Source organism: Echinops telfairi, unplaced genomic scaffold (genome assembly GCF_000313985.2).
Source record: "Echinops telfairi isolate 266 unplaced genomic scaffold, ASM31398v2 ScPeMD7_9;HRSCAF=40, whole genome shotgun sequence".
NCBI classification, from domain to species: domain Eukaryota; kingdom Metazoa; phylum Chordata; class Mammalia; order Afrosoricida; family Tenrecidae; genus Echinops; species Echinops telfairi.
The window spans coordinates 18,459,287-18,482,665 of NW_022103906.1; the positions used below are offsets into that span (position 1 = coordinate 18,459,287).

The 23,379-nt window shown below is 51.3% G+C and overlaps 1 protein-coding gene and 2 pseudogenes across 2 annotated transcripts in view; 1 reads left to right on the forward strand and 2 right to left on the reverse strand.

Moving 5' to 3' along the window:
* DPYSL2 (dihydropyrimidinase like 2) overlaps positions 1-23,379 on the reverse strand; it is a 149,778-nt gene that overhangs the window by 50,416 nt on the left and 75,983 nt on the right. The gene's annotated exons all lie outside the window — the stretch shown is intronic.
* LOC115868377 lies at positions 12,398-12,516 on the forward strand (annotated as a pseudogene).
* On the reverse strand, positions 19,128-19,284 carry LOC115868359 (annotated as a pseudogene).

A 23,379-nucleotide genomic window follows, 5' to 3' on the forward strand; every position in this document is an offset into this window, starting at 1 on the left:
GAAAGAGATGTGGACATGTACCCCAAAGAAGAAAGAGATGTGGGCATGTACCCCAAAGCAGTAAGAGATGTGGGCATGTACCCCAAAGCAGTAAGCGATAGAACACGAACAGATGTATGCTCTCCCATGTTCACTGCAACATAGTTCACAATAGCAAGAAGTTGGAAACAGGCCAAAGGCCCCTCAGTAGAAGCATGGATAAAGGAACTAGGGTACATACGCATAATAAAATACTATGGACTCCTCAAAACCAGTGACGACAGCAGAAACCCCTCATGACATGGTTGAACCAGGAAACCATCATTCTGAGTGCAGCCTGTCAGTCAGTCACGAAAGGACGAATACCATACGAGTTCACTAGTGTAAGGATAAGCACAAGACACAGGCTCGCACTCTCAGGTCACGTAAACCCGTCGAACCCAGAGAGCTGCCTGGTGTCCCGCCATATATGGACCGGTTAAAAACCACCTTGACAGAGACCTCGCCTCAGCTGGGGTCACTCCTTCCAGAGGGGGAAGGGAGGAGACCATTTGCTGCCACACCGCATTGAGAGAAGGTCATCCCAAATCAGCAGACACTCCTACAGGCGTGGTGAGTGAACTTTACTGGAAACTCAGCGGGGTGGGGTGGGGTGGGGTGGCGGTGGGGTTTCAGAGAAGATATTTACATTTCTGTTGGGGGGATACAGGGAGGACTAACTTCCCATCAGGGAAATAAAAAAAAAGCTTAACAATACTAGACAGAAGCCAAAGGGGAAGAAGCCCTGTACTGTGTTCCTAATTAGACACTTATGACCTGTTTTTTGCCCCATCTTTGGTGGCTTCAAGGCACCCATCTGGCATCAACCACACCAGAGGGCTCGAAGTGGAAACCCCACGAAATGAACTTGGCTTTACCTCACACGCCCTTGTAGCCCTTGGATGTGAAGTGGGAGAACACAGAAGTGACTGCCATCCGAAGGTTACAGAATTGGCAGTCTTTGGACTTGGGCTCAGAGCCCTTGCTTTAACGGTGCCCAATGAAAGGTGGTCCAAGACCACCATAATTTACCGTCCCAATGCCATCCTTGCTTTGCTGTGACATGTAGGAATCTGACAGGCATGATGAGGTTTTGATGAGTGAATGTTACTGGGAAGGTGGCCCTATCGCCCGCCCCCATTGTTAGTGGAAATAGTGCTCAGTCACTTAAGAGTTTAATCTGTACAAATGAACAATTCACGGACTGCAATTCGGAGACACCCTCTGCTTGTATAATTTCCTTTTCTCAACAGTGTGTTAAATTCTATACCAATGGCTCAATTAATGACACTTATCAATAGAATAAACTTATGCCCTAGGGGGGCAGATTAAGAATGTTCTCTTATCATAAAACAACAATGAGGCCCCTAAAATGAACTAGAGCCATAGGTAAACCACAGATGTGTGAATGGATTTTGGCCTCACACGTCATTCTAGTCCCAATTTAAGAACAATTAGTTCTTACGACATGGTCCTGCTCAATGAAGAAATGGGTGCTACAGCAAAATGTGGTGAAGACAACAGATGGTGCCCGGCAATCAAAAAAGATTAGCCGCTGGAGTCTCACAGGCTTGTCTTCAAACAGCCATTGGAGTGAAGTGGCAACTAAGGCCACATGGAAGAAGCCCACCAGCCTGTTGGCCCAAGGATTATAAATAATAAAATCCAAATCCAAAGGAGGGAGTGATATCAGGGCTCAAATTATAAACACCTGGTTTTCAGAAGGCTATGGGTAACAGTGGAAGCCCAAAATACATTTTCAGAGTCACTACATGGATCAAGCCTCCAGTGAATTCCCTCTGACCGTGGTTGAGAAAAGTGAATTGTCTTGCTATGAGCAACAGAGTATTGTAAAGGCGATTATGACAGACATAGTTAGGTTAAAAATTGTTTCATGTTTGTTTGTTTGTTTGTTTGTTTGAGGTGATGGCCAAACAGACAGGAATTGAGCCTCCAGTGACTCCCCACTGGCCATGGACTAAGGGTGTGAATAATCTTGATATTGTGCAGACTGCAATGGAAAGTGGATTGTTGTAGAACCTGTTAGGTTAAAACCCGAACACCTTATCACTTGATCTCCCCTTTGTCCCACTCTACGTTTGTTCTAGTTTGTAATACTTCTTACTTTCTTTTCAATGGAGGGTTTTCTCTGGTTGATTTTTGTTATCGTGGTTGTTTGGCTGGTTTTGTTGGTTGTTTGGGGGGGTATGTTTTACAGTATATGAAATCGAGGATAGGTAAATGTAAAGAGACAGTCACTGGATTCGTGACTTCCTGGGGCCCAGGGGTGGTGAGACTGGGTGGCAATGGAGAACTGGGAGCCAGGAGTGCAGGGGGAGGGAAGTGTTCTTGAACTGGCTATCGCGGTAGCTGTACAACTCTTCTTGCTATGACCTAACTATTAGAATGCATAATATGGGAATTAGGTCAATAAAAGTATTTAAAAATTAAGTTAACGGAGTAATTAAATAAGTTAAAAATAAATAAATTCCAAAGTGTGCACAAATTACTGAGCACCCTCGGGAGCAACCAGGTCCCAGGGCCAGGGGGGCACAGGAAAGATGCTCCCTGTGGGAAAGGCCCTGCTCTTCAGACCTCGCCGTCCAGGGCTCCTCCTTGGGAGCCAGGCGACAGCTGGCGGGGCTCAGGGAAGATGAGGTGGCGGGAGAAACTTGTGAGTAATGGCACTTCCTCTGTTTGTCTCGGTTGCCCAGGGCTACTAGACCACAGATTCAGTCCTAGCTTGCCAAAAATAAGAGGTTTCAAGGCTGTGTAGAACATAACACACAAAAACAAAAAGAGTCGCACCACAATGCTTTTACGTGTACAGGTTGGCTCCAGCTCTACTTTTCCTTCCTGTGGGTTCTGTGTTGGGACGGGAGTCCTTGCTAGACACTTAGCACTGGTAGCCCTTTCATTAATGAAATGAAAGAATAGTCCATCAAGACAACCCTACGATCCATTCCAATCCCCTGTGAAAATAAGAGCTAAAATTATAAGATAGGGCGTCCACTTCAGGACATTTCAGGACATCATTTGTGGCCAAACACCAAGTAGTCCAGTAAAGACAAGAGTGCCTAGTGCAGAGAAGACCAAATTGAAGGAAAGCCCTGTGACACCCTCCCGACCGACGTATGGTAAGAACAGATAAGCTAGCTATTATGTTGGAACTATACTCGGCAAGAAAAGTACGAGGAGTTTGGTCTCTGATGATCCCAGTGTTGCACAACTCTCCTTGCCTCCTCTCCAAAGAGCCCAGCAGGGAAGGATGTCAATGATGTCATATGTTGACTGGGAGCTATCTAGAGCCAACAAGATTGACTTTTTTGTTTTGTTTTGGCTTTTCCCTTCCCTCCTAGGAACCTGGACTGAATTCAAGAACATAGCATAACACCACTCTAATCTGAAGCCGGCCATTGTGCCATTGTGTGCTGCCCTCTCTGGCTGAGGTCAAACTGTTTAATGGGTCTCCCCCCACCCCACCCGGGTTGATTAATAATTCTCTAAATAAAAGACAGTGTCATGGATTGAACTGCACCCCCTTAAAAATTCCTATCAGTTTGGCTGGGCCATGATACTCAGCAGTCTGACAGTTACAAAATGATGTAACCATCTCCCCTGATGGGGTCCCTCCAGCCCTGGTCTGTTCATGAGGCAGGATTCGGTTGCTTGTCATGTTGATAAGGAAGAGTGACAGTGGGAGACAACACTATTACCCAGGTCACAGCGCTGAGCCAGTGGAAGAGAAGTTTCCCTGGGCTGTGGTCTCCATCGCCTTTTATTTTACAAGATGTACCAGGAGAGCAAAGCAGCAGAGAGGGCCCACTACCACCAAGACAGAGGAATGGAGTGTATCCGTTAGACCCCACTGTCCCTGTGCTGCAAACCTCCTAGACCAGGGGAAGTTGGATGCCAAGACACCTTGAGACGCCCAAGAGACACCAGGTCCACACATGGTGAAAGCAGACCAGGGCCTTCCCTCAGCTGTCAGAGGGAGACCCCTCCCCTAGAGGTGAGGGCACCGATTTGGACTTGCTGTCTTTGCTTCCTAGACAACGGGAGAATAGATTCATTTGCTAAAGTCACCCACGTGTGCTATTTGTTACAGCCCCAGATAATGAAGACCGACACCATGCTGGCTAATGGATTTGAAGCCCGATAAAGGGCCACCATTGCTCAGGGAGCCTTTAATTACTTTCCTGACTCTTTATGACTTTGTGCTATTTGGGTTCCACACCAGCCCTGTGCAAAAATCCAAGCGCTTCCTCGCCTTCCCTTTCTCCGTCTCAGGGATGGCGAAGATGACAGATAATTGCCTCACCGGCAAAGTGCAGCTCCGAAGGAACTGCTCTCGCCACGAAAGCTTTAAGTGCAAAGTACTGGGAAATGGCAAAAATCTGGAAAAACAGAAAGCAATGGGAAAAGAACAAACTCTTCCATGATTCCACTATTTAAAGAAACTCAGTGTTAATATGTCAATGTCTGTCCCATCTTTTTTCTTATCTGCTTCCACAAAGGGGCTTCAAAAAGCTCAAGGAAAAATTGGAATTGAAAGATATGAAATGTTTCTACAAAAACTGTGAAGACTCCTGGGCACACATACACCCCTCCCCCCAAGACTAGAGTGTTATAATTTTACAGTAGACAAAATTTATTTCAGTGAAGTGCTTGAATAAAAACTAGTATCATGCCGGACATATTATAAAGGCAAGCTTTTCACCATCAACATAGGAACATTAAAAAGTGTTACAATGAACATCCTTAGAGCTAAATTTTGCATGTAGATTATTCTAGGCCAGGGATATGACTCTATTTTGGTTTATAAATTTTAAAGCATTTGTTAGATGTTGTTCTACTAGCTTCTAGAAGAGCTATGTCAATATAAACACCTGCCTGCAGAATTTATGAATGTCCATTTCACATAACCTAACCAACACCAGATACTGTAACTCCTTGTAATACTTGAAAATTAAGTAGGAAAAGAATGAGCTCATTGTTATTTAAATGTGTACTTCTTTTATGGCTCATTCAGTTGAACATTTTTTCATAAGCTTTATGAAGAATCATTTATCTTATAAACACCCTGTTCACACCTTTTACATTTTCTACTCCAGTTTATCTTTTTATTAAGATAGCTCATATTTTAAACACAACAATCTTTTATTATATTGCAAACAAACTTCTTAATTCAACCTTATAATTTGTTTACTATAATGATGCTTTTAACTTTTATATAGTCAAGTGTCTACCTTTTATAATTCCCACCTTTGACAAAAATCTAAATTATAATTGTAGATTTCACCACACTTCACACTTAAACACAATTACACTTTCACTTACGCCACTTTCACTACACTTCACCGCAAGGTTGGCAGTTCAAGCCCACCAGTCACTCCTCAGGAAAAAAGATGGGGCTATCAGCTCCCGTAAAGATGGACAGCCTTGGAAACACTAGGCAGGGCTGCTATGAGTCAGAATCAACAGGCTGCCGGTAGGTTTGGTATTGGAGCTTGGAATGTCTTAGGGCATATAACTTCCCATCTATCCACAGGTGCCTTGCAGAAAGGCCTAGCAATCTACTTCTGAAAGTTCACAGCTCATGCAAATCCTGCGGCATGCAGTGCCACTCTGCACACATACGAGGTCGCCCTGAGTGTCAACTGACTTGGCGACACCTGTTTTTCTGCTGATTTTGTTTTACCAGGCCCTGCACTGTCTGTCACACCTGATCCATACGTACCTCCCTTCCCTCTCAACTCCCCCCAGGTCCCTCGTACTACAGCTAACCCAGTATGAGCCTGTAGATTCTGAAACACAGAGGTCGCCCTTACATTCACCAGAGTCCTTATGTCTCAACGCATTCTCACCTCTCTTGTCACTAACGATCCTGACTCCTGCCCAGCCCAAGCTTCCAAACCCTACCTGTCCTTCAAGTCTCGGCTCATCCAAGAGCTGCAACCTTCCCCCGACTCACTCGGCAGATTTTTAAATGATTGCTTCGCCTGTTTACCCTGAGCCTTAGTACAACATTCACGTTTTTATTGTAACTTTTTATTTGTAGGCCTCCCCAATAGACTGTCAGAGCCTTGAGAACCAGATCAGTAAGCCCCTCACTCACTGCCTAATAAATGTCAGCTGATTAAGCAGACATGAATGTAAACAGACATTTCCTTACAAGTGGAAGCCATGGTGCTAATTAACTTTGCTTAAACAAAGCAAGCGCTGTGTCATGACCGCAGCCCATCCTTCTACTCCCACTCCCTTAGCCCCCATCCAGGCAACCCTCGGCCAACCAGCATCAGAAACCCTAGGGAAGCAAGCAAGCACATGGGGACCTCAGTTCCTGCATATTCGGCTGAACCACTGCACCTGTGATGCCCTTCAGGTGGCACGAGACCCAGCCAGGAGCCAGGCAGCATGGCCAGGGCTGGAGTGCCCAGAGTTGCTGGATGGTCTTGAACAAGTCATGGACTTTTCCATTCTGAAACCTCCTCTTGGGTAAAGTAAGGGGTGGGGGAGTCCCTGAGGGGCACCGAGGACTTGCCAAAAGGTTGGTGGTTCAAACCCACCCAAAGGCATCTTAGAAGAAAAGCCTGGCGACCTCTTTAAACAGAGTCGTCCTATTACAAGGTGACCAGATGTCCTGATTTTTAACAAATTTTCCCACATCCCACAGCATATTTAAAAAGTCCCAATTTTTGGAAAGAATGCATGACAAGCTAGGGTATACGGTTTTTGGCTGCCATGTGGCTATTTCGCCAGGATATGAGTTTTATCAATGGTGTCCTGCTTTACCAATGTTAAAATCTGGTCACGTTATCCTACTATGTACATGGGGGGGGGGGGTCGTGCCCTGAGCCAGAAGCAACTGGACAGCCACTGGGTTAGGGGGAGAGGCAGCTCCTGCCCTGACAGACAGAGGGTGAGGGGCCAAGGAGACAGAGGCTGTAAAAGTTCTCTAAAGGCAGGATGTTGTTGCCCAATTGCTCTGGCTAAGGAGAGGGGGGTTTCCACCACAGGCAGGAAGGGACTGGTCCCGGAATCCCTACGAGTCTACAGAGAGGGCCTGGGCCTGGCACGGTCAGAGGAGGGGCACAGAAAGCCGAGATGCTGTGGGCCTCCAGGACGTCCCCTCCCTAACCCAGAGCCGGTGGCCACCCCACACTACAGGAAAGCAGAAGGAGAGATGGTCACCAAAGGCAACTACCTAGAAAGCCATCTGGGCCACGTGGTGGGGCAGGCAGTGGCACGCACAGAGAAAGGAAGCCAGTGGTTTCGACATTCAGGTGCTGGCTGCCCATCCGGAGAGCTGCAGGGGCTATCAGGCTGCGGGGAGCTTCGGGGGTCTAGTTTTTCTGGGGCATCCCTACTTCAGTCACTGTCTCATCCCTGCGACCATTCTTGTACTCATCCTGTCAGACGTCTCAGTGCCCTTTGAAAAACAGATCAGGTCCACGTCACCAAGAGTCACTAAACAAGTGGACTGGCCTTAACATAAGGCCGAAAACCCCAACCACAATGAGATCACACTAGAACTGCTGCAAGCATTAAAGGGGAAAAAAAAACTCGAACACAACAATAAGAAGTGCTGGATAAAGGGCAAAAGAGCTGGAACCCATATATGCTGTGGTGAGAATGTAAACCGGTAGAGAACCGGCACAACTGCTATGGAAACAGGCCGGTACGTCCTCAGGCGGCTCAACACCGAATTCCCAGGACGCAGCAGTGCCCCCCAGTCACAGAATGATAACCTATGATGTAGGCCACAGTGCCTCACATCCAATCGCGGAAAGAATCCAACGCCCATCAGCTGATGAACCAAAATGTGGCCTTATCCATACGACGGGCTATTCCCCTGCCTTAGAAGAAGGCAGTCCCCATGCTTGCTTGCTACAGCAATAGCGGAACCTTGCCAAGCACCTGCAAAGTGAAAGATGCCAGACGGTGACAGGACTTCAAAGAGTTCATGGGGGAAATTGCAACTGAAAGATCGTGGAATTTTTTGCCACCAACTTTTTGAAGCCTTCTCGTAAGAAGGTACACATGATCTGATTCCGTGTATATGGGTATGTCCAAAATCCATCCCATCCATACAAGCTGGTGGTTTCCACAGGCAGGGGGACAGGATTGAGAAGAAGGGCAGGTAGCTGCTCATGAGTGTAGGCTTTCTTTCTGGGGTGATGAGAATTTCCTGCAATGAGATGGCAGTAATGATAGCACAACTCCGGGCCTAAAAACCACTGCCCTGCGCCTTTTAAATAACAGAATTTTATAGTCTATCCATTATATCTTAACTTAAACGGTTTTAAAGAGTCGATATAGCGTTTGCAAACCAATACAACATGGAAGGAAGGAGAGAGCAAGCAGGGAAAGAAAGAAGGGGAGCAGGATGGACAACTGTTGGGTATGTGACATCTTTCCTCTCTTTGGAATCCCCTCAAGGATTAGCAAGAAGACGGGGCACTCCATTAGCCTAGAATAGGCTGTTTTTGCAGGTTGCCAGGAAGACAGAACAAACTAGAAGAAAGGGCCAGGCTGGTACACAAAGGGGGAAGCCAACCAAGAAATAGTGTTTTCTTGCACAATCGGGACTGAAACCTCAGTCTCCACAGGCTGCCTTTCACTGGCAAGGAAACAATGGAAATAGGTGCTTTCCAAAGCCAGGGAAGCGGGAATGCTGAACAGAACACAGCCTCTGGGCATCTGACCGTCTCTGAACCACAGCTCGGACAGAAGTGCTCACAGGCCAATGGAATCCAGAATATACACTAGTGAAAGCTTCCATCCCCCCTCACAAAGAACCGATTTCTTCTGATAGGTCAGCCTTTCTGATCTTTCCTTACAAGGGCTTGTCATTTCATGAAGCCAGTACTTCAACATGAAGGTGGATTCTATCTTGTGCTCAGCTGGTCTCTGGAGAGGAAGCGCCTTTTGAGGAATGAGTCTCTGACAGAGTGGAAACACACCTCTTCGCATCCACAGCCCTGACGGGGCTGTGAGCTACAACGCAGGGTGGCCGTGTGGGCTGTCACCGCTGGGGGGCTGAGTGACTGCCCTGAAAGTGAGAGGAGACAGCAAACTTGATGCTTTCTCCCAGCATGGGAGAAGGTAGAGCATGAGATACAGCACAGTGGATGTTGCCATTCTAAACCAGGAAAACTGGTGAAAACAGATGGACTCCAATCAGCAAAACAGAATGCTTTTTTAGCAAGAAGAAAGAAAAGCAGGTGATGACAAGGAGGAGTCTGCAATATCGAAAAACAAACACCATCTCAGCACGAATTATGCAGGCCAATTTAACTGGTTCTCGATGAACGAAGAAGGAAAACATTATCTGGAATTGAGTCCCTGGGTGGTGCAAACCAGGAAGGCCCAGGCTGGCACTTTGAACGCACCCAGGGCGTCTGGAATGGAAGGTCACAAGCTTGAAAATCCCTGAAGCACAGTTGTCGCCCGACACACGGAGGTGTCTCCATCCATCAGCCTGCAGTGTATGTCACTGTGGTTTTGGGGTTTGAAATGGAATTACAGATTAAATTGTGTCTCCCCAACGTCTGTAGAAAGACAAGACTTTCTACTCCTGTCAAGTCAGTCTTGGAAACCAACAAGGGCAGCTCCACTCTGTCTGAGGATCGCTAGGAGTTGGCACCAACTGGATGGCAGTGAGTTTGGTTTGAGCTGGCATGTCTATGGTTATAACCCCACTTGGGACGGGCTGGTTATTGCTACGTTAATGAGACACAATTAGTGGAGGGTTTGTGTCTTGAGTCAACCTCTTTAGAGATAGAAAAGTTCAAGCCAAACCAGAAACCCAAACTCACAGCCATCGAGTCGATTATCAACTCATAGCAACCCTACAGAACAGGGTAGAACTGCTCCAAGAGTGTAATTCTTTATAGGAGTAGAAAGCCCCGTCTTTGTCCTGAGGATCAGTTGGTGGTTTTGAACTGCTAACCTTGCAGACTGCAGTCCAATGGATAACCACTATACCACCAGGGCTCCAGAGAAAAGAGTCTAAACAAGCATACACTCAAAGTCAAACTCACCACCACTGAGTCAATTCCAACTCATTTCAGCCCTATAGAATAGGGTTTGTGCCTCTGTGGGTTTCTGAGACTATAACTCTTTAGGGGAGTAGAAAGCCTCATCTATCTCCCAAGGAGTGGCTGGTGGTTTCAAACTGCTCGGCTTGCAGTGAGCAGCCCAACTTGTACCCTCTTCACTACCAGGGCTCCTACACAAGCATCAGACAAGCAGAAGCGGAAGATGAGAGATGATGCCAAGCCACAGGAAGGGCGCCCAGCCACAGAAGCTCAGAGATGGGGACTTTGCCCCAGAGCTGACAGACAGGCAAAGCCTTCGCCTGGAGTCAGTCCCCTAAATTTTGGCTTCTAGCCCCCTAAAATATGAGAAAAAAAATTGTTTTGTTAAAGCGACCCAGTTGTGGTACTTCGGTTATGGCGGCACTAGCAAACTAGGGCATGGAGGCTGCCGTAGTCAGTCACCACCAAACGAAATTAAGTTGACAAAAAAAGGCAGGCCCTTCAAATCTCAGCTAAACGGAGCCAAACTCATATGCCTTTGGGCCAAGTCTGACTCCGTGACCCCGGAGGATGGGAGAGAACTATCTACCCCACTAGGTTTGCAAGGCTGTCATCTTGATGGACGCAGACTGCCTCACGTCCCTCCCACGGACCAGCTGGTGGGTTCAAGCAGATAACTGAAGGGCCGAGTGCTTAACCAGTGTGCCACCAGGGCTCCACCCAGCAACAGTCTTCCTACCAGCAGCTTCTGCAGCCACAGTAAGCCAGGGCCAAGGACCTCTGAGGGGCTCTTCCCACCACAGCCTTACAGAAACCCTATTAGGCACGCAAAGCAGATCCCCGCCCTTCTGACAACTGAGAAAAGCAAGAGCCTCGCAGCAGCCAGCCTGCCTGCCTGCCTCCCTGCCTGCGGAGCTAAAAAGGAGCAGCGTGGAGCCCACAGTCAAGGCCTCCTGATTCCCAGCTCCGCGGAGATGTGTTGTCAAGAAGTTTGGGCCTCAAATTCTTTCCATTACACCTCATGTTTCTCCTTGGATTATCTTCACAGGGGGAAATAATGCCCAGGAGAACAATGCCAACTCTGAGAAGCCCTTTGATTGTCTTCCCTGTCCCTGTCCCTCCTCAAACACTGCCATCTGCCTGAAGTGTTTCACAACCAACCTTGGGAAGCGCGGGGGCCTAATGAGCCTCCCAGGGGCCATGCCCCTTTTGTGCGGCGTCCCGAGTGACTCAGAGGGACGAGGGATGAGACCCAGGCAAGTGCGAGGAGACCTCTGAAGTGGTTTGCATGACAGAAATCAGCTCAATCTGGCCCCATGGGACAGGGGGTGGGGGGAAGGCTCAGGGGCCTCCCCAAAGGGGGATTAAGTTCAGCTGATGAATGCGTGGCATCGCTTACTCCTCTTGATTGCACTCCAAATCCCCTCTGGGCGCAGGGGAAAACCTGGTCACCCATCCCAGGGTTTCTGTTGGGCGGCCCGGAGACACGGAGACATGCAAACCGGAGACACGCAAACCGGCATCCTCATGATGAGCATCTTTCCCCACTGGGTGTGGCCGCCCCTTCCTGGGAGACTGAGAGACCCGGAACCAGTCTCTCCCTTTATAATATACAGTAGTGCAAAAGAGTGGTTAACGCAAAAAGCAGGTTAAAGGGTGAACATCAAAATCTTTCCCTTGTTCCGGGATGGGCGGTAGGGCCCTATGCCTGGCTGTCAACTCCAGGTGAGCCAGGGACTTCCTCTGAGCACCTGATGCTATGCTGGAAGCACCACGGTGTTCAGTGAGCATACTTTTGACATGTTAAAAAGCAAAGGTGGCTCCTTGGCTCTGTGATCTGCCACCAGCCCAGAGCTCGGGCCGGAACCCCGGCCTTCCCACAGGCACGCTCCACCGCTTTGGGCAGTCCCCGAGCTTCCCCGGGAGTCTCGGGCCACTGCATGCATTACAGTGTGAGGGTACACCTGGGACCTTCAGGGGTGGAAACGGCGGGTGACTGGAGGCTGGTACAAATCTTCATGAATGGGACCAAGGATCTGCTCCTTCCAAATGACATCACTTTCTTCTCCTGGCTCTTGTGACCGGGTGGGGTTGCAAAGCTCCTCCTGCCCTCCTCCCTGCCCCCTGGGGACAGGAAGGGGACAAGAAGTCAGTGCAAGTCCCTCCGAGGTAGGGTGACGTCTGCCTGGGTTTCCTGGGAGAACTTCGGTTTACGCTGTTGTTCTGGGGTGGTCATTAGTAACACCCCTCTTTCCTTTCAAAAGTCTCAGTGATCACTTACCAAAATGCTCCCGGAGGCCCCATCCAATTAAGCAAAATGACACTGGAAACACAACACCAACTCCTGGCTCCCTGTCTTTGGACACGTTAAGACTGGAAGGCCAAGACATGTGGACTTGGAGAAGTCTGGCACCGGCTTGCTCCTCGCAGGCTCAAGCTCCCCCACGCCACATTGAAGGCACAGAAAAGAAGAGAGAGAAAAGCCACTCCCGGTCCTGTGCCTGTCACAACAATCTGTCCCGATGGTCACTCAACACTCAGGAGCAAAGCCCTGCCCTTCCTCCAAAGGAGCCCCTGTGAGCTCAGGTAGCCCCGAAATACGCACGGACCCTCCAGGTCAGAGCTTCCTTTATGGACCGGTCTGCGCTGCCTGCTTTCGCCCCACTCTGACTCGTGCACGACAATAAGCTCAGGCCAGAGGAATCGGCGAGCACAACAGCCTCCCAGCTGAGTGAGGGAGCATGGGGCGCGAGGCAGCAGAGACACAGCAGCTGTTTGCCTCTCCACCAGAGAAGTGGCCCGAAAAGAGCAGGCACCAGCGCGCTCATCCCCCGAGGCTCCCATGTGACACCGGGAAGAGAGGAGCCACGGGCTGTGCGGGCGCAGAGAGGAGAGAGCTCCCAGTTCACACGCAGACCTTCCCAAGGCACATCTCCGGGCTGTCCGAGGAAAGGTTGGTCGGCTCAGGATGGTTGCACCCCGCCTGTCGGCACTCAGCACACAGGAAGGACTCGTTCTAGAGTGGGGCTGATCTGAGTTCCACCAAGGGCTGGGATTCAAATCGAGGCAGAGTTACGGGCTTGATGAGCTGTTTCCTTGAGACACTGCTTTGCATCTGCGAGGCCAGATGTGCTGTCAAGAAATTTAGACCCCCCAGATCTCCAGAGATGATTTGGGGAAAATAAAAACAAAAAGTAATTTGTGGGAGGAGGCTATAAGTAACCTTCAAAATGCAAACAGTTGTGTTCCCTGCTGTGTTCACAACACAAACTCCCATTACATGTGCTTGAGGATGAGAACAAGCCTGACCTCTCTCTTTTCCACCAAGTGGTAGTAAAGTGAGGTAACCCATCTGGAATCAGCCAGCGACTAACTGCACCCTCCTCACACACAGGAGAAATGAACAACACACACACACACACACACACACACACTACACGCATGTGCCAAAAGTGTCGCAACCAACATTTTCAAATCACCTAACTTAAACAACAGGAATCGATGATGTGGGAATTGCCATCTACAAGATGTATTACCACATTCAAAGGGCAACCGTCAAAGGGGAATTCAACTTGCACCTGATGCTGGGATCTCACCTATCCCTATCCCACTCGCTGTGTTACTTGAAATCTAATCTCTCTGAAGAATGCACCAATCAGCATCTCGAGGTGTATGTGTGAAAGAGGGAGATGTGGGGGGAGAGAGAGAGAGAGAGAGAGAGAGAGAGAGTAAAGCTGTGACAGAGCTGAATGGGTGTCTTAGAGTCTAAGAGCCCATGTTATTACCAGGCTCATTTTATTTTCTCCTTATAGGCTCCCCACAAGGAAGGATTGCAGCTCTGACCTATCATTAGAGGGAGATTAGGTCATAAACACTGTTGATTCAACCTAAAGACAGTTGGGTTTTTCAAGGCACCCGGCACAGCAGGTGGTCCCCAGGCCCCAGTGGCAGGACCAGGGAAAGCAGTGCGGGCCCATCGGCCCTCTTCCTTCAGCACCCCTCCGTCCCCTCCCGTCAGCAAGCCCCATTTCCAGCTCACCCCTCTCCTCAGTCACTGAGAGCCCTAACAAGGGATTTGTTTCTTAATACGCTGCTTTCCTGTCGACTCCAAACTCATGGAGACTCGTGTGTGCCTGGGAAGACCTGCGCTGCACCCGGTTCAGAACGGCTGGTTTTTCAGAAGCAGATCACCAGGCCTCTCTCATGAGGTGCCTCTGCATCGACTAGAACCGCCAACCTCAGCAACTGAGCATGTTCCCTCGGCATACTACTCAGAGACTCCCCTGGGAAACTAGCCAAGTAAAGCAGCGGAAGGAGACCCTTTACATCGACGATTAGCTCAGCCCTATCCTGGGGGTCCAGGAGCCCTGGTTATGTATTAGGCTGTTAACTGCAAGGTCAGCAGTTTGAACCCACCAGCGGCTCCAAGGGGAAAAGATGAGGCTTTCTGCTCCAAAGAGACAGTCCTACCCTGTCCTACAGGGTTGACAGAGATTGGAACTGACTTGATGGCAGTGGGTTTGGGTTTGGATCCTGTTCTTTAAACATCTAAAGGGCATCCTGGGTGTTGAATCCAGCCGCCCCAGGGAACACCCCTCTCTAGCCATGAGGACGAGACCAATCAAGGCACAGAAGGCTAAGGAGGCCTCACAAGCCTTTAGAAGCCCTTGACAGACGTGCACTCAGTTTCAACTGGAGCCCAGTTGTTGGGACAACCCCTGGACCCACGAAGTGCTATCACCTGTCAAAACCATCTGTGGGCCCACCCACAACAGTTAAATCGGACCTTCTAATGGTGGGGCCCAGGCAGCTAGATTCCCCCAGGGAATTCTATCTAAGGTGCACTCCAGGGTTTCCACTCCTGCCCGAGCTCATTGCAAAATTCCCTTTCCTAGATAATCAGTCTCCTCTACCACGACCCAGCTCCCAGCTGCATGCTCTCTATCATTAGGGGGGCGGTTAGTCGCATGCAAAGAAGCTGCCTCCCAGATGGGTTAACCAGAAAGAACTCTAATTCCTACTCACTGTAATCCCCCTTTATCATTACCGCGGCGGCTCAGACGGCCTGAGAGCGAGGAATGTGAGTGAATGGTCTCATCCAGCAGCAGCGGCAAGTCGGAGGCAAGCCCTCAAAACTCAACGATATAAATCATCATCATTTCCTGAGAAGAAATGGGAAAGTCCTGTCCAAGAGGGCAGAGGGGCACGGGAGTGGGGAAGGCCGTCGGTGGGGCGACGGAGGACCCAAGCCAGCAACAATGAGGACGGGGCAAGCGAACTCCCCTTCAAATCAACACAGTGCCTGGTCCAGGTTTAAACAACATGATGGCCAAGGAAGCCAGCCCACAGGAGGCAGGGCACCTGGAATGAGTGCTGGGCCCCCATCTGTCTCAAACAGGGACGTCCAGGAAAACCAATGCAAATGACCTGCGTGGTGGTGAGCTGTTCGGTGACTAAGTGGGCAGGTCCCTCCCTACGAGCCATCTTTTCCACCCGGCTACTCAAAACGGAAACTAGGCAGCGGCCAGCCCTGTGGCCCTGCCACTGGAGGCCAGGTGAGCAATGGGGCATAAAGGGGCTGGCAGGGATGGAATGTTGTGGCTTCCAAACTCTGATTCCCCCTAGAAGTCCCCAGAGGCCTAGGGGCTGCCAAGAGGGAAAGGCACGGAGCAGCGGGTGAGGATTGGGACTCTCCCACAGCAGCTCCCTTTCACTGGTCTTCTTCACCGGATTTCACCTGGGAAAAGAGCTGGCCCGGGAGATCAAGGTGAAAGCTCTCGAGGGTAGAAAGAGCTGTGGGACAAGGCTCTGATCCAGACTCATTCAGCTGCTGCCTGGGCAGCCATGGCCAGCTAATTTGCATGCTGGGGGCACAGAGCAGTGCAGCAGTCCCTGACTCACTCGCTGAGCTGGGAGACGCCATGGAGACATCTCCGGGTCTGTGCGTGCCCTGTCGTGCGAGCGAGCGCTTGTCCAGCACTGAGTCATCCCGGGACCGACCAGAGGGCGGGGAGGTGCTGACCACTGAAAGCCTGTCATTCTGGGGAACACGGTGGACAGGCAGTTCCCAGTCGTGTTCAGACTTCAGGGAAACTCAGAAAATAGCTCTGGCAACAGCCGGGGATCCCCAAGCTTTGTACGAAACGCCACAGGCAGGGTTGGAGCTGGCTTCAGGGAAGATGAAGGCCTTCCGGGGAGGAGAAGCCAACGCCTGGTGGCCGGGATGGACTCTAGGTTGGAACTGTCAGATCTCTGGACCAGGTACCCAGTGAGAAACTCCGGAGTGGTGGCTTAGGTTCACGGAGTCAGATGGCCCCGACCAAGAATGGCCCTGCTTCGGGAGGAGCCTAGCTGACCTAATGCCCCGGGGTTCTACCAGGCTGACCCGGTGAAGCCTAACCCAACAGCCACTCAACAGCCTTCCCCTTGGTGATAAAAGCATATTGTGAAATGTAGGTGCTGGACTCTTCAGGGAAAAGCTGCGTTCCCCTGTGCACGTCACTCGTCATCCATGCAGGAAGGCTGTGCCTTCCAGAAGCATGGGAACTGCCTCTGATAGGTGCCCCAGGTGACTGACCCAACCTACTGACGCAAGAAGTGGAATGGCTATTCCCAGGCCTGCAATGCTGCACAGTGACACCTGAGCGGGCCCAGTCCTCCGTGTTTGTGTTTGCCGGAGAAGGCATGCCTGTCTTTGGATACAATGCATGGCCTGGGGCATAAGGGCCGGAGAATGGGAGAGGCAGCACAGAGGGAAGAGTCTACACAGGGACCGCCCACTGGAAGGCGTGGCTTTCTAATCGCCAGGCCACACTAGGGCTTCGTGGCAGCCCTGTGGAACTTCAGTCTGATGTGGTCAGGCTGTCTTGTAAACACGCTCTAACCCTAGCGGAGTGAAGGCTGCAAACAGAACCATCAAAGCATCCATTACAGACCGGGTCGTATTACAGTGTATGTTCACACACGTGTACTCTCCAGGAGCAGGGAGCAAAACCAAATGCCACATGGGTGAAAAAAATGACAAGCCGTGGATATACCGCAGTGACACCCCTGAGCCACGTCCCCTTGGGAAAGGCGGCCAGCCAGGCCATGGGCTGCCACCTCGCCTTCCCCTCAGGCGTCCTGCCTCCACAGGCATGGCACATCAGGGGCTCCACGCCACCAAGCGAGGGCCTCCAGGGACTGACTGCATTCCCCATGGTGTTGGGGGGTCCCCTCACAAGCTCCCTCACAAGGGGACCAGCTAAGCCCTGTGCTTCCCACCTCCTCCAGATGGAAAGGACCCCAGGCTCTGTACCTCCCTGCCCACAGCCCTCCCTCTGCTGGGGCCAGAGCTCAAAGCAGTGACTGGGGGTCTGGGCTGCAGAAAAGAGGGGTCCCTTTCGAGGCAACTACTCTTCAATGTGGTGAACACAATACACAGGACACATGCCCCTTCCCCACCTTGCTGTCCCCTGCGTGGCCACTCAGACAAGCAGGTAACCCAGTGCCGCCAGCTGGCTCACTCATTCAGTCTTGATGCGGGGCCTCCTGTGCATGGCATATGGTGATGGAGTGCAAGATATTAAGGAGGAAAGAGAGTGGCCTTAACCACAGGGGGTCACCGTCATGGCCAGGCCACAGGGCATGTGACAAAAGCCCAGGCTTGCCAAGGGGCAAGGGGGAAACAGGGAGCTGCAATGAAGGAGGCTGAGAGGGGCTTCCTGAAGGAGGGGGCATCTAAGCTGGCCCTCAGAGACTCCCAAGGCAAAGGGAAATGAGCAGAAGTCCCCAGGAAGGTGTAGAGCTTGCACACAAGGTGTGGTGCCTCTGCAGCCACACCCCACAGAGGGTCTTGGGTAGTGCCTGGCACCTGACTTTGGGCCTCATTTCCAGACCCAGGGAGCCGCTGGAGGCTGTGGGGGAGGGAGGAGCAAGATTCAAGCTGTGTCAGAGGTGGGGGCTTCAGAGGCAGGGTCCTGGGGCAAAGAGAACTCGGACAGGGAGGGGCAGCAATCCAATCATACAGGACAAAGAGTCTGAAGCAGGGGCAGTAAAGGAATAAGGGCAAGAGCGAACAGAGAGGCAAAGTGAATTTCATCTAGCGAGGGGAAATCACAGTGCAAGAATGACTCTGGGTATGACCATAATGGGACCCCTCTCTAGGGCCCCACTAATCCACCGCCATCGAACTGATTCTGACTCATTAAAACAAACTCAACGCCATTGAGTCAATTCTGACCCATAGCAGCCCCGTAGCACAAGACAGAACTGCCTTCGTGGGCTTCTGGGACAAACGCTTTACAAGGCTAAAAAGCCTTTTCTTTCTCCCATGAGGAGGTTGGTGGTTTTGAACTGGGGATCTCTCAGCATAACCACTACTCCACCAGGGGTCCTGATTCTGACTCACAGTGACCTTGTACAAGGTTTCCTCAATTACAAATCTTTATAGAAGCAGACTGCCTCATCTTTCTCCTGCAGAGCAGCCGGTGAGTTTGAACCACTGACTTTGAGGTTAGCAGCCCAATGCTTATCCCATAGTGTCATCAGGCCCTTGTGACAGCGTGTGGAAAGGAAACAAAACGGTTGTCGAGTCTGTTCTAACTCACAATGACCCTGCAGGGTAAGGTAGAACTGCCCCACAGTTTCCAAAGATTTAAGGGAGCAGAGTACCATTTCTTTCTCCCAGACTGGCTGGTGGGGTGCAAACCGCCAATCTTTTCGTTAACAGCCAAAACTTTAACCTCTGTACCAGGCATCTTATGGGAGAAGACGTTGCATCTGATTTGGAAACACTGATGGAGATCCTGAGGACAGAAAACAAGTGGAAAGCCCAGAGTTCAGGACAGCCAGCCCCCCGGAGACCACCAGCGTGCGCCACGATGCTCGGCACCACTTCTCAGACCCTTTGCATTCACAGAGCCATCTCTCCCATGGCCTTCTCTGTAACTCGCTGCCACTCGGGTCCAGTCCTTATGTAGCTGGGCGGTGCTAGCCCAGGGAGGAAGAGGCCCTATTGGGGATGAGTTGTACCTGAGCTCAAGTTAGCAGAAATAAAATTCCTTTTTTTTTTTGGGGGGGGGTTGTCTATGTAATCCCTCATTCAATCTGGACCCGCCACAAAGACAGACAGAAAGTGCAGGGACGTTTTATTCTTTCGCAACCTAGTGCAAGAAGTGAAATTCTAAATCTCGTCATTCCCCCAACTCGTGGCCAACCAGCCAGGTGCTATAATTGGCTACCTGGAAGGTGGGAGGTCTGAATCCACATGGAGCTGCCTTCTATGAAAGGCGTGGCCAACCTCTTCTGACAAATGAGCCATGGCAAACCCCGGGGAGCCCAGTTCCACTGACACACCATACCTGGGTGGCCATGAGCCAGAACCACTGGACAGCAACTCGTAGATTGGCGGGGACCTCTGTGATCCATGCTTTCTACAGTTCCCGAGTTGCTTCTGGCCATCACCAGATTCCAGAGTGGTTGCGCAGTGGGCTGCCAGACACAAGGTAGGCAGTTCGAAACCACCATCCACTCCACGGGAAAAAGACGGGGCTTTCTACTCCCACAAACAGTTACAGTCCGGGGAAATTCGAAAGGGCGGTTCCCCCTGCCCTCCACGGTCGCTGTGAGTCGGCATGGAGCCGATGGCAGTGAGAGTGGGGTTTGGTTTGAACTGAGAAAATGCAAATTCACGGGTCCCACCAGCAGATTCTTCTGATTCTATTGGCCGGATGGAGCCCAGGGATCTGCCTATGTAAGATGAGCTCAGGGATACTGAAGCATTCTGGTGATCGATCACCAGTGGAGAAACCCTGTTCTCAAGGAAGGTGTCAGACCTGCTCCTATAACTGGAGAGCTAGAGTGTAACGGAGATGGGAGGTGGTGCAGCCGAGCCCAGGATGGACTAAAGACAACTAACGCCATGTGGGTGCCGACTATATGCTGGGTACTGTCCGGACACTGTGCCAGCCAGTCTTCCTAGTATTCCCAGAAGCGGGGGGCATCAGCAAGTAAGTGTCTCCTCTGGCCTCAGTCCTTTCCCCAGTACAATAAAGCTGACCATGCCCTCTGCATCCTGGAAAATCCGGGTTCATCAACAACTCTGATGATCGAAAGTATTAAAACAAGAACAAAAAAATAAGCTGCCTTGGGTTGACTGTGACCTACGGTGACCTCCTGTGGGTCAGAGTAAAAGTGTGCTCCAAGAGGTTTTGAATGGCTGGTTTTCGGAACTTGGATCACCAGGCCTTTCTTCTGAGGTACCTCTGGGTACACTCAAACCTCCACCCCCACCCCTTCAGGGAAGCCAATTACCTAGCGGCTTGCATCGCCCTGGTTGCTCCAAGAAACGGTTCTCCCCACCGCCCTCCCACAGCAGCTGTCCTGGGTGAAGGCCCGGATGCCGCCAGCCGGCTAAGTCTGGAAGCTCTGCCCACCCACCACTGGATGCAAAGGGCAAAGGGTGTTCCCTTCAGCCCGGCACCCAATGCCCCAACAAAGATCTCATTGTGCGGTCCTCAATCGCAGGCTCTGTCTGGTGGTCATAATATTATTTTCTGCTGCTGACGTGCCTGCTCCATTTTTAAACTGGAACTGTCGGCTCCCTGTCCCTCTGCAGGCAGGAATGGAGCCTCCACGCTAAACCTGCCGACCTCTGACCTCCGATCCTCAGGGAACCTCTGGGCAACACACAGCAAGGGGCAGGTGAAGCCGAGTCTTCAGGGGCAGGTGATAAGGCCAGAAGACGAGGCAACAAGGAAGGACGGGAGGAGGGTGCGGGTGGTTTGGGTACAAATTTACCTCAACTACTTGTGACAGCATACATTTGTTTCTGGTACCGACACCCATCAAAGGAGGTGTCTTTGACCACAGTCTCAGGGAAGGAGCATGTCTATCCCTGGTGTCCTCAGGCACTGTCCCTGGACACTAACCCCTAAGCCTCTTTGCAAGGATCCCTGCGTCTCTGGACAGGCACAGACACTCACTCATTTGAAAGCAGTCCAGAATTTATAACCAGGGGGGCAAAAAAGGAAAGGTTTTGATTCTATCATGCTTTCGGATTAGGATGTATCTCCCTAAGGACAGGCAGGCTCCTGAAAGCACTGTTAAGTCCAGCACCACAGGCGGCCATCTGCAGGGACAGTTAGTATTCATTCTCGGATCACAAAAGCCACAAGGCTGTGGGGTTGTCAGGGTGCTCTGACCACACAATGCCCGCTCCTGGGTGCCCTTATCCTTGGAGGCCTGCTCCTGCGATTTCCCTCTTCCTCACCCTCACTTACCACACCCAGATCCCACAGGGAGACGTGGTTGCCGTCTGTCCACCGAATCAGAGCCAGCAGTCCGACTTCTCCCTTCCCTGTCACTGCGGACCTGCCCCTGAAGCCATCTGCTGGCTATCCCGGCCCCTGGGACAGGTGACAAACTCAGCAGGGACTCAGGATGGGTGGAGGCACCCCACGTCCATCCGCATGCAGGACAAACCTGCCTAGAATAAAGAACAGAAGCTCCCAGGGCTGGCCACTGAGGGAGGAATGCTGGAGAGCCAGGGGGGAGGGGCATGGATGGAGCTGCTTCTCTCTGGCAAGGATGATGGAATAATCCAGGAATGGAGTAATGAACGGATGTCATTCTCCTGTACAACTGAGGAGGGCTGAAATGTCAGTTTGTTTTATACACACATAAAAATACCCGTCTGTATATACATACCTACATGTATGTAGATAGGCACGTGTGTATACACACACACACCACAATTTTTACAATGCAACTACAAAAAATGGAAAGCCAAGAGTGCTGGCTAGACAGGATCTGCCTGCCTGTGCACAGGGGGAGGGGAGGCAGCGCGGGGCGAGAGGCCCCAGAATGGGCCGAGTGTGAAGATGAAGCGGCACATTCAGGAAGGGCATGAGAGGAGAAGGCAGGCTCCTTCCAGCGGGTCTCCCAGGACACAGAGCCTGTATGCATCTGCTGGGAGGAGTGCACTTGATGAGAGGCAAACTCTCTCTGAGCTCAATGACTCACCAGACGTGGGGGCTGGGAAGGAGCTGGGGCTCAGAGACGCGAGGTGACTTGCCAAAGGCACACAGCAAGTTCGAGTCAGAGGGCCACTGGGACATCAGGCTCCTGGCGAGGTGCACTTTCCGCTACAAAGTGCTCCTGTTGGGCCGTTCCTTAAATGCTAGCGGTCACTCACTGATCACACCCACTCAGGAAGTGTTTGTTTATGGCGTATTAACACGCCACAACCAAGGCCATGGCCGACACAGCCCCTCCACGCTAGCCCCAGGCTCGGTCTTCCTGGCTGACACTCAGGACAGAGTGCTGCCCCCAGCTCCAGCGCTACCCCGCAGCCAGCCCGGGAGGAGACGCAGGAGCACCACCCGGGCCTGACCGTGGGGGCTGACGGTTGACAAAGTGACAGGTCCCTGTGCTGGGGCTGTGTCCCAACGTTTATGTCAAAGGCCCTCCCTTGAGAACAGCACCCATGAGGCTGAGAGGGAACGTGTGGGGCAAGGAAGCCGTAGCACGGCAGAACCGGGTGTTGAGCTCGTCCTGAGAAGGCTCGGCAGTACGGAGCATGCAGACAGGAGTGAGCGGTCCCTGACTCCCCCAGCACCGAAGACCCCAGCCAAGAATCCAAATTCTTGAGTCCACACTGACTCAAGTGACCCATTAGGACAGGGTAGAACCGCCCCTGTGGGTTTCTGAGACGGTTAACTGTTTAGGGGAGTAGAAAGCCCCATCGTTCTCCTGAGAAGCAGCTGACGGTTTCAAACTGCCAACCTTGTCGAGGGCACAGGTAACAACTACACCACCAGGGCTCCGCGGAAGGCGGGAGAGAGAAAGCGCCGGAGTCAGCCTGTGAGCTAACCTGCAGGAGGGAGGTCAGGCTGCAGGGGGAGGGGCAAATGGAGGAGCTGGCAGAGCAAGGATCTTCTAGTTCAGGTAAGGCAGAAGAGAAAGGCTTAGAGGCAGACCCCAAGGCCACGGAGCGAAGGCAACCTTTCTGAAAAAAAAACAACAAAAAAAAACCCCACGCTGCCTCTTCCTACCCATGAGGGTCAATCTCCTGAAGCACAAAGGGTTAACTGTTTTCCTCCTTCTACTCTTATCCTGAAATGGACTGTTAGCTTTGCAGACGGACCGAATGTTGACTTCCACTCCCGAGATGAAACGTTGGGCTGGGTTGGGTTTTGCTGTGTGTCTGGCGCCAGGGCGGCTTGCCTACCTCCTCAAAAGCAAAATGAGACTTGCCAAAGCGGCGATCAATAACACGCTGGAAACCTGAGTCTTGCTGGAGCCAATCCATAGGGGCACAGCGACTCTAGTGGACAGG